The sequence below is a fragment of the Cyprinus carpio genome, chromosome B25 (genome assembly GCF_018340385.1).
Source record: "Cyprinus carpio isolate SPL01 chromosome B25, ASM1834038v1, whole genome shotgun sequence".
Lineage (NCBI taxonomy): Eukaryota > Metazoa > Chordata > Actinopteri > Cypriniformes > Cyprinidae > Cyprinus > Cyprinus carpio.
The window spans coordinates 5,123,516-5,140,138 of record NC_056621.1 but is presented as its reverse complement, the minus strand read 5'-3'; the positions used below and the strand labels follow the sequence as shown (position 1 = coordinate 5,140,138).

Genomic DNA, 16,623 nt, shown 5'->3' with positions numbered 1-16,623 from the left:
TGTTCGGAGCATTTTGTTTTGTAAATGAGGCACAGTGTCATGGAGAGTTCACAAAGAAACATTTGTTGAAAGATGAAGCTAGATCTGACTGAAACTGCATCACAAAACATAAGTAAAGGATTTCATAATGCTTTGTCTGGAAATGAAAGTTTTTATTTTTGATCATGTTGTCAAAACACTCACATGCAATCGCAAGGGAGCGTTGATACCATTTCTTATGCAATGTCATTAGCCAATCATAACATTTGGTATTATTTTAATGTGCTTTTATTTGGCCATCTAGTTTCTTGAAGACAAAGTTCCCTTGCCAGTAAATTTGTATTATGGCTGCTCCTTGGTGTCACGACTCAAATTAAATACAGCTGGTAATTAAAGTTTGGAACTGATGAAGATTTTCTCCACAAGCTCTCTGTTCGATGTATTTTTTTTTTAAATTCATGATTCATTTAGATATTTTTGTTACTACTCTGGTACTGCTAGGGTCTGCCGGTGTTGGTTTGCATGCAGGCCATTTAACCTGTAAAATAATTAAAACATTTCAAAATAATACATTAATACATTTTTGATATTTTTACAAATTAAATATTTTATACATAATAACAATTTAACATTTATATCAAATATTTAAAATATTGAAAAAAAGAGAAAATTCACAAGCTCTCAGTTATTCCATTCTTCAGTTCAGTTTCATTTTTAGGATATTTTAATCATTTAAATATATTTGTGATTACTTTGGTTCTATGCTGTGTTTATGTTTGCATTTTGTATGTATAATATTTTTTTAAAAAATTAAGAAAAAAAACATTATATTGTTTTTATTTGTTTTAAACCTCTTAAGACCCGAGAAAAGTTTTTTTCCATGTCTTTACGTTTAGAGCATTAAAAATAATGAAAAAAAAAAAAAAAAAGATATTTCATTCATATGTTATGCTATGTCCTCGATAGAGGACATTGGGACTCAATTTCTTTAAAAAAAAAAAAAACATACATTTTTAGTTTTCAATATTATTTTTTTTTTATACCAAACTTTGGATAAAGATGATTCTCAACTATGTTTATAACAGAATGATTCGGTATACCATTTTTCTTTCTGCAAAAATGTGTGTAAAATGGCCATAAACAGGTTTACTCATTATATACAATGTATCTATAAACCTAAATCTAATTTGCATATTTAATGTGTCTTGGGGGGCAACATGTAATGAAAAAAGAAGTGTAATAATGGGAGTAATAAACTGACAAGATTTTCATAATAATATAACATTTCATAGAATATTGAAAAATAATTTATTTCCCTGTTCATTTGTTATGTCTTCCAAAATGCGTAATAAAGTTAGTCCCGGTGTCCTCATATGAGGACATGCATGAAATCAACGCCCTGTTTCGTAATAGAAAGTCATATTTTGATTTGAAACCCCATAACATTTTCCTGAGATGCTGATTTATGACACACAATTTTAAAAATTAGGACAGATTTCAAATGATAATTACAAAATTGATCATATTTCCATAAGAGGTGTAACTAAATTAATTTCAGACATTTTGAAGACCAAGGAGAGGGAGTAGTCATGGTGTGCAAAGCCCTAAATGTGCTCTGTACAGGACATCCAGACTTAAAACTGTGGCATGTACAGTCTCAGAGAAAATTCACAAAAATATAATGCCCTCATATGAGGCCGCAGGGTCTCTTAGAGGTTAACAGTGTGTTTTTATTTATATTATATCTATATATTATGCGGCTTGCTACATTTTATATATATATATATATAGTCCCTGACAATGTTAGTCCGTGTGCATTTACATCAGTATGCGGCTTGCTACATGCCTTGTGATGCAGTCAGTAATGGCTGTAATAGTACCACTAGTTGACAAAATCCTTTTAATTGGCAGACTCATGTTTTCATCTGGATGGTTGTTTTAATACAGGGCAGACGGGGATTACATGACTAGCAGGGGGTGTGACAGCTGTGTGAAAAGTGATGGCATGCCAGTCATTTGAACCGATGACAGTGCATTGGAGTGTACTCCAACCCAGATTGCATACTGAACATCTCTATAGTAATGTTACCAGTTTTTGTATATGTGACTCAGCTTTCTGAAGGTTAGCACTTTCAAGTCTCATCTATTTTGTACCAAAGCCATCCTGCCCCCCATTCCTCCTGCCTTTAGTCTCTCAGCTAGGAGGTGCTGAAAAAGGGTTTCTAAAAAAAAAAAACGGTCGTGTCGTGTTAGGGTTTTAACTGTCCCCGCCGCACTTTGCGATAATCTGAGTTAGTCACGCGAACTCAGGAGAGAGAGAAGAGAGGGGAGATAGAGAGAGAGAGAGAGAGAGAGAGTGAGTGAGTCATTCATCCATGGAGTGATGAAGCAGCATTGCTTGCGGCTCAGATTAAATCAACTGAAAGTCAGGAACACTTGTCATTCCTCCATTGGCCTATATCTCTTATTCAAATTATGGTTTAACCTGAAATACTCTGTTTTACTTATTTTAAAGAGCTCATGATGTCAAAATTGGATTTTGTGGCATTCAGTCCAAATTAATCATTTGTATTATTTGTATTTATTTTTTTCTGTAACACAAAGTAAGGTATTTAAAAACATTTTTCTTTTTTTACTGCTGAAAAAAAAAAACAGATCATCTAGGTGTGGAACGACATGATGGTTGAATAAGTGTTCATTTTTTGGGTGAAATAAAACTGTTTTAAGAGGCGTTCACACTGACAACCAATTGCAGCACCTTTTTTAAAATTCTGACCAATAAAACTTCATATTAAAGTCTAATGTTAAAATTCTGTATGAATGTCGTCTAAAGAAATAAATTATAAATAAACCTGAAAACTGAAATCAATTTAAATTTAAAGTGAATGTAAATGTAGTATGTAAAATAGATAATTTTGAGATCTGCAAGATTTTACATTTAACAGTGTGTTATTAAATTATTTGGTGTTTTTAAAAGATTAATCAAGCATTAGATGACCCCTCTAATTTTTGGCTAATAACATAATAGTACCAATATATTGTGCATCCATAGACATTTTCTTCTGGCTGATTTCTGCTGTATTATGAAAGCAGGGGTGCATAGATGTGGATTGTGTTGTCACAATGACTGCAGAAGATAACTAAGGTTACAATGATGCAAATGAAACCACACAATACCAATGCAGTTACCCTCCCCTCTCTTCATACACACTTTTCTTTCAGCTTCTAGCTAATGCAATAAGTGTGGGCAGTATTGTTGTCACTGCCTCTATTTGTGCGCATACCTACCAAGCAGAATATTAAAGAGACCAGAGTCCCTTCTGTTTTAGGGCATCTGTGGCTGTGTGTGCGTTGTGGTTCTATGCAAAACTGCATGGATGTAAATGTGCATGAATCGCCTGTGTCACGTTTCCCACAGTCTGCTCCAGCTTATTGATGTCAGAGCTGGGGAAATCTGAGTGTAATATACTGATTACTTGGATTTTAAAGTATCTGTCGGCTTGTTTGATATAAGCAGACAATCCCTATAGAATCTATCAAACTTTTTTGTTAATAAGCTTCCATTAGATTGAAGATCTTGATTGAAATCATAAAATAAACACGGGGAAAACACATGAGGTGTAGGTAGGCAGGGGGGGACGTTTTAGTGTGCCATAGCAGATGGGGAAATGGACACAGAGGATTTTCTGCTCTCAGCATGCAACGGTCTTCTGGAGCACTGCCAGCATATGTCCTTCTGCCCATAGAGGAGCACTGAAGGGTGAGTGGAGGTACATCTGAATTAGCTGACAAAGATAGATGTTGTTGGTGCCCATAGTTTTAGTGCAAGAAAACTAAAAAAAGACATTTAAGTTAATAGGAATATTTAATGCTGGCATCTCTTACTAAACAATAATATGTCAAAGGCTCTGATTTTACATTTATATGTCTGTCCTCTGGACAAAATATTGATGGGTCCAAAACAAAGATCCACTGAAGGGTCAAAGGAGCTGATGGTCGCCGCTGGTGATGTTTTACAGGAAGTCATACAGCTTTGCAAGGACTATCTCAGATTTTTGTCAGGTTTTACACTGCGGATAGATATCAAAGACTTCATCATCATGTGTTCCCGCTGTGTTGCAAACTTGAGGATTTGACCGTGCTGAGTCATGTCTCACACCTGTGAGTTAGCAGCTACATCTGGTGAGCTACTGTATATTCCCACAGAAAAAACAAAAGCCTTGTGTTCTCCAGGGTCAAAGATCCCTGAAAATGAAAGAGGCTGGGGCAGTTTACTGATTTTAATGGACAAGGAAGACACAAGACTGTAAAAAATATCTGTAAAATTTACGGTAAAAAAATCGGCAGCTGTGGTTTCTGGAATATTACCGTAAAAAATATGCTAGAAAATAATTTAGGTTTTACGGTATTAAATTTACAGTTAAATACCGTAATTTAATTAACTGATATAATGTTAATATACCAATCTATTGAAGTACTAAAATCTTTTTTGTACCTTGTAATACACTTGATAACCACCAAACTGCAGGTGATGATGAGAAAGTCACATGATGAAACCAAAGCCCATCACAAGCAGCTTTTAAATAATAACATATATAGAAGGTGCACACAGGTGTCATTCACACACAAACACTAAACACCATTTCATGACGACCACATTAAACTAAAATAATGCAATAAAACATTCATTTAACAACATTAGGTGTAACACACAACCCTAAAATACAAAAGTGATAAGAAAAAAACTAAGAAGAAACACCGGGTTATTTCAACCAAAAAAAACATTCAAATTTGAAATGTAACACAGGGAATTCTGGGGAATGTCAGTGTACAGTCTTTTCACTTCCAAAAAAAAAAACGGTTATACTTCCGTAAAATTACATAAAAGTCCAATACAGTTTTGTCACCATATATAGTAGGAGAATTTACCGTAAACCATTTAACAGATTTTTTACTGTAGCATTTTTACAGCCTTTTTACTGTTAAATTCACAGTCAATTATTTTTTTTACTGTGAATAGCATACAAATGATGCTAAGTAAGGTGCAGTAAGACAATGGTCCAAAAACCTGGTCCTGGAGTATCCCCAACCCTACACAACATTTTGGACGTCTCTATTATCTGACTAACTCATTTCAGATCTTTGTGAGGGCCCGTTATACAAGGATATTAAGATGCGGTTTGGCCGATCTGATCAAAGTTGACATGGGAGACACATTCCTGTTTACACCAGGTGTTTTAATCCATCTCCTTTGTCTGCTTTCGACCACTTTCTGTGTCCAGATTTGTGAGGGAGTCTGTGGGTGAGGTGTACGTATGGGATTTTTTCTGATCTTTTGATATAATAGGCTTGCATAATTTACATAAGACGCAAAAGGAGACAACAGAACATGATACACAGAGCAGCAGCTTTTGTTTCTGCTATGACAGCCGCAAAAACTATGTTGAAACGATTTGGGTTTGTTTTAGAATCAGGACTACCCCTTTTGAAAAAAAAACAGCATATGCTGGTTAGGTATGTTTTGAAGCATGGAAGCTGCTTTGAGCTGGTTTAAGCTGGTCCTGAGCTGGAGCTAGCTGCTTAGGATCAGCTAAAATCAGCTCAAACCGGCTACCATGCTTCAAAACATACCTTTTCAGCAGGGTAGTAAGAGAATTTTTTAATTTTTCACCTTCATATCAAACTCAATATTTCAGACAGCAAAGTTTAAATCCTGTCAGGCAGAGAGGAGGCGGTCTTTTGTGGCTGTTTGAACACATGAGGGTCCACACTACAAGAGCAATCCTATTGAATGCGTTTTCGACTACCTCTGAAAGTCTACAAGCTCAAAATGTTTTACACCCCCATTAACACTTGTATTTAGTATCATTCACTTGTGGCCGGATTGACCAAAACACAACTTAAAACCAGTTGTAAACGGGCCTGTGTCTCTCATACTAGAAGAGCTGATGAGTGGATTCAGATACATTTTTGAACAGGGAAAAAATACAGTATGTGCAGAGTTAGGGTACTCCCAGGACCAAGGGTTGGGAAACCACTGCTCAAAGATGCTAAGTAAGAAAATAAATGGAAGTTCAAACAGAGACAACACTTATTTAAAATAGAAATGTTTTGTTATATTATTAATGTCTTTACTGTGACTTTTGACCAAACCAATTTAATGCATCCTTGTGGACAAAAAGTATTTATTTCTTTAAAAAAAAAAATCCTACTAACCCCAAATATTTAAATGTTAGTATACTAATGCCTAGCTGTTAGTATACTAATGTTTTTGTTTCTTTTTCTCACTTGTGTTTCAGTGTACGCCACCGTAAAGTCTGTACTTGCTTCCCCAGAGACCAGCCACTCTCCTGCTGTATGACGATGTGGTGAATTACTGTTGGGTTCTCCAGGTGAGTTCTTTTCTGTTTTTTAGGACAGGTCATCCATTAAAGTTCTGTCAGCATTTGTGAACCTGGACCACAAAACCAGTCTTAAGTCGCACGGTTATATTTGTAGCAATAGTTAACAATACATTGTATGGGTCTAAATTATTGATTTTTCTATTATGCCAAAAATCATTAGGATATTAAGTAAAGATCATGTTCCGTGAAGATATTTTGTAAATTTCCTGTCGTAAATATATCAGAACTTAATTTTTGATTAGTAATATGCATTGCTAAGAGACTTCATTTGGACAACTTTAATGGCAATTTTCTCAATATTTCAATTTTATTTATTTTTTTGCACCCTCAGATTCCAGATTTTCAATATATGTCCTCTTCTAACAAATCATACATCAGTGGAAAGCTTATTTATTTATATGATGATGTGCTATAAACCTCAAATTGACCTATATGACTGGTTTTGTAGTCTAGGATCCACATTTGTTCTCATTCATGTCCTTCAAACCAGTATGACTTTTTTCTGTGGAAAATACAGGAAGAGTATTGAGAAAAATCTCTATTTTTTTATTTCAATGGAACCCAATGGACTCCAATATTGTTTGGTTTCCAGCATTCTGCAAAATATCTTCTGTTGTGTTGCACAGAAGAAAGGTTTAGAACAACATGAGGGTGAGTAAACGGTAACTGTCCCTTTAACCGTAGCCTTAAAAAGCCTCAGCTCTCATCACTCTTAATCTTTTTATTTATAGTGCTATGAAAAGGGGAAAGGGAATTACTAGGGAGAGAAAGCAACCAGGACATCACAGTTTGGACTCATATCTTCTGATACCCATATGAGTACCACAATGTTTCAGTAGGTTTGACTTACACTTCATGTCCATCTTTAATATAGGCTTCCTGATACTCTTTTGTGTGCGGCTCAGCCAGGCTGTGTTCCACATGGTTAGCTTGGAATCAGAGATCCGAATGCAGCTTCATTGATTTCACAAACATCCTGCGGTGGTTACATGTGCAGATGTGTGGAACTGCTGAGTTGGTTGTTTAATAATCAGGCTTACACTATAGTCTCGTTTATCAAGAGCTGCCAATAAGAAGACGCAAATTTAACTGAAAACTGGACCGCAGTGCCTGCTAGCTATTTTCACCACGTTGCACGTGCAATAAATGTCATTTAGATTTACAAACATGATCAATTGACACATTTACTTGGAAAGAGGTGTTTCCTCTGGCAGTGTTAGGGAGATTTAGAGAAACTGCTACCTGTGTTGCCTGGGTGGCTTGTGTGTTTTGCAGTGCCAGTCAGGTGTTTAATACAGAGTGTTATGGCTCAAATTATGGTTGTGGGAAAGTGACTTTTAGCTGAATGCTAAGTATGATGTAATGCGCATCATGCAGACTTGACTATTAAAAGCCCTGCATATCCTCACTCTTTTTCTGCGCGTGTGTGTGTGTGTAGGCATACTGATGCAGTTCTTTCTGCCTGATCCTTATCAATTTAATAAGCTTGGAGCTCTCTGTGCATACAGGGGTGTAGCTGTGTGTGTGGGTCCCTGATTGCTCAGTGATTATACTTACATGCACTCAAATAGTGTGTATTCCCAATCCCACTTCTGCTGACAAGCCAACAGCTTGCTCTCGTTCCCTCTTCACATTCAGTAAGAGAGGCTCTCGCTCTAGAATACCATCAGTGTCTCCAAGCTGTTCCCAAGATAAATGGGCAACTTGTTGGGCCCAGTGCAGAAAAAGGCCTCGCTGAATGATTTAGACATTTAATAAGGGTGTAAAGTCCTTGAGTAATTGTACATTACTGTACCAAAGGTTTTTTTTTTAAACCTGGCCTTGAGTAATACTGAAACTGGATACATGAACATTTCCAGTGAAAATGGCAGGAGGCCACAGATGCTTTATTTATTTATCTTTCAATCTAATAAAAAAAGCTTATGTTTGATTAAATAAATAGTATATGTATTAATGTAATGTAATTGGCCCCAGCTATGTTCCTTGTCCTTGGGAAGTGGCATCATATCACAGTTGTTAAACCTACAGCTGAAGATATATGAACTTGAATGGAATTTCAATACTGTTAACGATCAGTATATAAACAACTTTATTAAATGTCAAACAACTGTGAAAACTTTTTTGTATTATGTACTATTATAGAATTTAATAATATTTTGAATTTATTTTTTCTTTACTTAAGTTTAATGTTTTGACTAATATTTATTTTATTTTATTTCAGCTTCAATTACTAAAAATAAATCTGTGTAGTTTTATTTAATAATAACTGTTAAATCAGTCTCAGATAATTGCAGGATACTGGTTTCAGTTTTAATATCGGATGTACTGTATACTGGATGATTTACATACTGTAGTCAGGTATTGACTGAACTAAATTTAAATCAGATTGCTTTTACAATTTTGTGCATCAAAGCTACTGCAATGATAATAGCCTTTTATCTCTTGATTTTTCATATATACACTGTATTCAATATATTCTACAGACAGATATTTAAAAAGTCTTTTTGTGAAAATAGTGAATAATGAACAACTTTGATTTTTTTTAAATACTATAAATACTATTTTTAAATACTATATTATATTTAACATATTTACTAGAGCAGAAGTTTTAAGTATAGAATTGCAGAGAAAATTATTTTATATTATTTTTATATTTGTATATATTTATGGAATATATTATGTGTGTGTGTATATATATATATATATGTATATGAAATGTATGTAAAATAGGTATATGTGTATGCATCCATTTAAGTTATTGCACCATCCACCCTCAGAGTGCAACATGATGCTTACTGAGAGAAGTAGAGGGAGAGCAAGACTCAACACTGGCTGTGTTTTTTCATGCCCTCAAAACCCATTACCATGGCAACTTTGGCAGTGGCAGTAGAATGTGCATTTTGTAAGAGGAGGGGGTTATTATTAAAGTGTTGCATATTTGTCTCTGTTGCGTGGGAGGAACATTTCATGTAAAACCTGATCTGAGATCAGCTGCTAGTCTCTCTCTCAGTCAGGTTTGCTGCTGACCACTGTTATAAAGAGCTTTGTTAAGCCTCCTCTATTGAGAGAACTCATGCACAATACAAAAAGTGCTTTAACTGTTTTGTTCAAACATCCACCTTCAGAGTGTTTGTTTGCAGAGTTGGGTTATGGTTTTTGGAAGCGTATTTTGTGAAAAGTGAGTCAAGTGAATGAACAGACAGGAACAGCCTGAACTCTGAGCGTGGGAGGATTTTTGTGTTCACAGCATGCCAGCCTGAAAAGAAGCCACTCAATTGATTTGGGCTTCAGGGTTTGTTTAGAAACATGTGAATGTAAATGGTGAAAGTGAATGTTTAAAAAGGCATTGTTGTATGTCATTGCTGTGTTTGTATATCTGGATGTCTTTTAGGTGCATTTTAATTAGTGTGAAGTCAGAATAATACTGGATTAAACCATTTTTTAATACACTTGTCAATATTTTGCAATGACTACAACCACTTTACAAAAAAGGAACAGTTTATTATGATTGCTCTAGTTAAATATACCTGAAAACTATGCATAAATCAGTCATCTAACATCCTCTCTCTCCTTAATTTTTCCATTCTCTGGCCAAGAGGGGCATTATGTCTTACTCTCCCAACAGAGCTCAAGCACATCTGTAACTGAGAACATGTGCAATGAAGAGAGAGATGAGAAATGACTCCCTTGACTAGAGAGAGGCAGGGTGAAAGAGGAGGGAAGTTTTTTCTGAGAATAAACTGGTGAGAATCAAGCGGGAGTGTGAGTTGAATGTAAATCTCCTGAGACCTGCTTGCATGAACAGCTTCCAGGCACAGGGCCTATTGAGATACAGATAGCTATTGAGTCATTCTTATACTGCTGTAAATCAAAACCATTGACTATATGGCAGTCTGCTGGTGATCTCCATTGAAAAATTGACCATCATTCAGATGTTGGTAATTATATGACTTAATGTGGTTTTCCAGTGTGGCTGCTACTGCTCAGAAAGGGCACCAATCCTTTTGATAGACAGCTAATCTCCAGTACCGGATAAAGATTAATAAAGAAGGGCCTGTTTGGATGAACTGACGGACTGCTGACGTATTGGGGGTGGGAGGTATGACCAAAATCATATTTCATAGTATGAGTATTTTTAAATACCATTTCATATTGATCATAGCAAAAGTATGTATCAAAAAAAATATACGTGCAGACAGTTTAATGAAAAAATGGTTTCTATTTTAACAACAGTGTGACAAGTCTCTATTTTTAGAGTAAGAGTGAAATACATTGCAAAAGAAATGTACTGTAGAGTTAATATTATTGGCTGTGACCTATAATAATGGTTAACTTTTCTGAGGTAAAATGTAATTATCTCTGATACTTAAAAAAAATTCAGCTGTACAGCCCTCTGTACAAAAGGTCCACTGATGCTACTAACATCTATGGCTTTGTCATGGAAATTGTGATAAATTGGCTGGTGCAGTTGAGGGAACAGCACTTTTAGTGATTTTCTTGAGTGGTATGTCTCTTTGGTGAGCTGACTCCCTCAGGGGTTTTTTCGTTTTCTCAATCTAGCTCCCTGTCTGACTTCAGAATGAAATGTGTCAGTGAAACACTCCCCTTTGAACCAGACAGGTTTCGGGTTTTGCTTCACTAATTTTGGCCCTGTTGGTAGCACAGCCCTGTTGGTAGCCTATCAAAGTAGGCCCAGTTGCAAAACTTAAAGACAATAAAGGAAACCTAGAAGTTTGGAGAGACACATTGGTCAGTGATAGGAAATACAATATTTTATGTTTAATTTTGACGTTATCTATAACTTTTAAGGGCGTATGTTTTTATACGCAGTCAGGCTATTCATGAAGCCACCTGACATTTGTGATGCTTATCACTGAGCATCTATGATAGAAAGGTGGTCTCATCTGTGAGGCCAACCACATGATTCTGCAGATGAAGAGGATTCTCAATGCAATTCAAAATGCCCAAGCTCCTTAGGAGGCTTGCCAGTTGGCGAAGCACCAGTCCCAACTAGACTGTTCCGTTCTTTTACTCCATAATCATAGTTTTCACTGTCAGGTTTACAGGGGATCAACCCATCTGCAGCCCAATCCTTGTGCAATCCTAGAGGAATTGCAAGCTTTGTTGGCCAGACGCTGTCCCAGCCCTTCTTGTCATCATGTAAGATGCAAATCACTGCTAGTGCCATGGTATGCAATTAGGCTAAGAGCCAGAAACCTAAAGATATTAGTCAGTGAGTAGGCTATCACATTAGCCTTGCTTTGTATAGCCTAATTGAATCTCACGCCTGTCTCAAATGCTGGTATTTACCTGCGGATGATTTGTACTGTATTAGTTTGTCCTCTCATCAAGAGCTGGATATGTTAAGTAAATAAATGAATAACTGTGGCCAAGACAGGGAGTGTCACAGCCTGCCTGCATTCAGTGGTCCCCAAGCACTGTCATGCTATCCTGGATTGTCTGGGGCTGATCAGTGACCAGCTAACCCAACACTAATCAGGGCAGACAGCCTACATTGAGAGATACACGCTTATATTTTTAGGCCTTCTTATTCTCTTATTCCTATTTGCCACTCACACACTAAGTGAGCCAAGTGGAGGAGGGGAAGGGATTTACTGCAGTGTGGATTCTGAGCTCTGTATTCTTCTTGTAAAAATGTTTCAAGACATTTTGAAAAACTCCATAGTTACCTTCATTCTGGGAAACATCTTGAAATATTTTTAGCAGTTTCTTGCAATTATTGACCCTGCCCCACAGATTTTACAAAAAAGTTATCTTGCAGTTCCTTTCTCTGTGGAGCAAGAGAAGAGAGGTAAAAAGCAGCTACAGCAGAGAAAGGTTGAATCACCATAATGCTCATTATAACAGAAACATTGGTTAAAGGAAGTGGTTGTTGACAGAATCCTATAAAACTGCATTCACAAGTAAAACACACATGGAAACAACAAACCCCAGAGCAGCTCATTATTAGGTCTGGAAAGCAATTACTGGTTCTTGTTCAGTTCAGAACAACATTCATACAGGGCAGAAATTGTAGACCGATTTGCGAAATAGTTATGACTTCATTCTTTGTCATAAACCATAAATCCTTACAATTCATTTTATCCGTATTCACTATACTTGTAAAAATTTTTTTATTAAAGTCTTTTTTATAAATACATTGTCTAGGATCCCGGAGACAGCCATGGGTACAGCTTCAGAGGAGAGCCATCCGACCACCCTTAAACCACCTCCCAAATTACCCTCTCTGCAATGCTTACCTCTTCCCGCACTCAGTATGAGCTTGGGGGGCTTTCCTTACCCCCTTGCCTTGGAGAACAACGCAACAGGTGAGTTTTATCCGAACACCTTCCATGGAGTTTACTCATGGATCTAGAATCACAAAATTTCCCCATAATTTTAATAATTCATCATTGCTTAGAATACTGCAGTAAACAGAGGGCTTGTAAAAGTGGCCTCATGGAGTTTAATGTATTTTTTTGCTATTACTGTCTGCCTTGATTCAGGAATTATAATAGTAGCTGGGTGGAGCTAACTGCTCTAGCTGCAATGTGTGCTCAGCTCACTGGGACCAACAGCACTGAGGTCCAGGTGTCAGAACCCATCCACATCTCCATCCCCCTTCCTTCTGATTCACCTCTCAAGACTACCACCAGTGTCCCAGTATGGAGGTTCGAGGGACAAGACAGGTAAACAGCATTTGACAAAATTTGTGGTTAAGCCTAAATAACAATATGCAAATAGACAATTTTATCCAAAGTTACAGGGCTCAAACTAGAAACTTCATCAGTCTGCTCAGGAGGGTGATCACGAACACCCATTTTGACGACACCATGTTATATTCACCCTTTTGCTGATCCAGATTTTATAGTAGTCTAGTACTGAATAGTTCAGGGGTGTCCAGAGGGCCACTATGTTGACAAGTTTTTTTCTTAATTAAAACACCTGAACCAGCTAATCAAAGTCTTCTGGAATACCAAAAACTTCCAGGCAAGTGTGTTAGGGCAGGTTGGAGCTAAACTCTCTACAACTAAACCATCCAAAAAAAACAAACAAAGTAAAGTGACATAAAGCCAAGTATGGTGACCCATACTCAGAATTTGTGCTCTGCATTTAACCCATCCAAAGTGCACACACACAGCAGGGAACACACACACCCCATGAACACACACCCGGAGCAGTGGGCAGCCATTTATGCTGCGGCGCCCGGGAAGCAGTTTGGGGGTTCAGTGCCTTGCTCAAGGCCACCCCAGTCGTGGTATTGCCAGCCCGAGACTCGAACCCACAACTTAGGAGTCAAAACTCTCTAACCATTAGGCCATGAATTCCCCCAAATAATTGGAAACCCCTGCGATAATTAAAAATAATTGGACACCCCTGCGATAGGTTCATGCAAAACTAAGTCACAATATGAGGACTTGGAGTAAAATGACAAGGGCATAACTCGACATTTTGGAGAGGGGGTTGTACTTGTAAATAAAATTTAAAAAGTATACAAGAAGCAAGAGAGAAGGAAAGATGGAGGAGAAAGGTATGGAATTTCTAGTTGAGAGTCATTTAAGCAGGATCAGATAAAGTGAGAGTAGGTACAAATCAAAGAAAGCTGTTAGGTCTTCTCACATTGGAGCGATAATAGCCTGACAATTCATAAAGCAGAAATCATCTCCAGACATTGACCCCATCATGACATAGCTCCCAAAACAGGATGTGATTTAGTGCCTGGCAAGCTTTGTAGAATTCCCTAGATCCTTCACTGATGCCAGCTTAATAAACAGAACAGCTCTAGTGGAAAAATCAATATGACTAAAAGAGGCTATCAGCTCACATTCTGGCTTTACATTCAAGTCTTATTTTTCAGTAGATTACTCTTTATATAGTTGCACGTCATTGCAGGTTATCTAGTACATCTGTTACATTTTTTCAGCTCTTCAACCCAATGTCGGAGATGCTTATTAGGATCTCTCCTAAAATGTGGTTAAAGATTCATTTAGCCTCTCTTATCAGCTCCACAGAGAAAATCTCAAATTGATTTTGACCTAAGCAGCTTAGTCTATGGCAACCTAAATCCAACTCCTAGTTTTACCCCACCCATTACAGTATTGGTCAGGGAATGTAACCTTGTAAAGTATGTGAAGTTTTGACAGATGGCCATCAAAGGGCATTAGGAAGTTTTTGTTTAGTGTTTATTTTATTAAGCAGTATCCTTTTTATTAAATTTTTGAGTTTTATATATTTTGTTGTCAGAGTATCGCCCCCCCCCTACAGGATTTTTTTTTTTTTTTGATGTAGTTTGGATATTGATACTGATTTAGTATTATTTCACAATGCTATATTTAAGTCATTCAATACATATGTATCATGTTTTAATAATTAGGTTTTTATTATTTTAATCTTAATTATTTATATACATATATTTTGATTTCTACAAAACAAAAATAACTCTTTGCACAGTCCTCTTTAAACTAAGAGACAGGCATTTATTAGAATAATTTTTGGCCTAAGTAATAAGGTAAGCACAGAGCTTGTTTTAGAGCCAAAGAAGAAAGACGATTTTAGAGGATATGGTAGCTTAGTACATGGATCTGCTCAAACTGTGCCTTCCAGTTACCAGGATGCCAAAAGTCTATCTAGACAGAGAATGCTAGATAACTTTAGAAAAAGAAAAACCCTGAATATTCAGTGTATGTGTGTGGGTGGTCAGAGAGAGAACTGTGGTTCAGAGAATAGTTTAGTTCTGGAGAACAGGGGCCTGTATTCCTGAGTGGTGGGTGAGTGTGTTTTGACCATGTGATAGATGCACATGGCCGAAAACTACAAAAGTCTGTATTGTCTCAAACTTTGCTCTGTATGATTGTAGAAACGTGGTTGTGTAGAATGCAGCTGCATTCTCAAAGCATAGCCAAGAGCCCTGAGTCACTCTCCGAGTCTCATTTACTAATACAGCATAAATATATATGATGTCACCGAATACTCAGTCCCAGCCGTCTGTTTTATCTAAAAAAGGTGGGGCCTGAATTCCCCAGTGTGTTCAGATTATGAAAACATTCATTGTGTCACAGAAATTTTCCATGTGGCTGCTAAGACCCTGTTTGTTTTGGAGACAGATCACAGACAAAACAGCCCATACAGAGAGAGCGGATGCTCATGCACATGGTACTTGGAGGGGGCTTACTATACTGGGAAAGCCCCCTGCTTTAGAAAGCAGGTCCTCCCTGCTGAGCTGAACTTATAGCACCTTCTAGTGTGCTTAATTACACATTGCATGCAGCTGCCTGTGTGTTTCTTGTGCAGTTTTGTGCTGTAGGTAGCTGGTACTTATGATTCTGCTGTGGCACTTAAGGTGAACAAAGCTGTGAAATATGAAATTATAAATAGCAGTATTTCATTTTAAAATTAAAAGCATCAGATTCCAATAAGAATAGTTCGATATTATTGCGGATTTTGTATATAGTATAAAATTATTTATAGTTACAAGTTCATTTTGTATGCTCCAGTTGTGAAGTCCAGCACAGAGAGAGCATGTCGTCTTTAGTGGAGGGAGACATTTGAAATTGTATTTGTAAGAGAGTTCACCCTGTCAGAACATATTAACTCTCTGTGCTCTTTTGTTTGGTCTTAGGGCTTGTTGCAAAATGTGTGCCCCTTACTGTCCTGCTTTGGTGCACCACATTACATTTCTGTGTGATTCTGATAACCTAGACTGATCCTAAACCTAAATTACTTTTTAATGAAGAAAAGCTATTGAATGTGTGATTTGGCACAGTTTGGGTCTAATCTGTCCCTGGCGCATTGCCCATTCACATTTAATTGAGCCTTTCCTGTAAGCTGAAGCAAGATTTCATTGCATTTATCACTGTCTGCTCATTTTGTAATAAAGTGCTGTTTTGCTGCAGGTCTGTGGGTCAGAAGTGGTGCTGGATACATTAAAAAAGAGGGCACTCAGATGACATGGAGTTTTGTGGCCCTCCAACTTTAGGATACTGGCTTGCAGCATTTCCCTCAACCTCAGGTTTGAGACCAGCAGCAGTTACAGCAATTGAAGTATTTACATTTTCCTTGATCAGTAACAATTAAATTACATCCAAATGACTTTCAAAAATCAATTAATTTTAAACTGTTGTTTCTACTATCTGTTTTCATCTTTGTATAACATTATTTTCAATCTGCTAGTTTACTTTTGGATTAATGGTTTACTTTTTTAATGCTTGAGATAATAGGGGTAGATTAAAACAAAAATAAG

The 16,623-nt window shown here is 36.9% G+C and overlaps 2 pseudogenes; one reads left to right on the top strand and one right to left on the bottom strand.

The window, feature by feature from the left end:
- Positions 1-16,623, bottom strand: part of LOC109045640 — a 638,390-nt pseudogene that overhangs the window by 375,950 nt on the left and 245,817 nt on the right.
- The window catches only part of LOC109047430, a 44,698-nt pseudogene that overhangs the window by 26,158 nt on the left and 1,917 nt on the right, over positions 1-16,623 (top strand).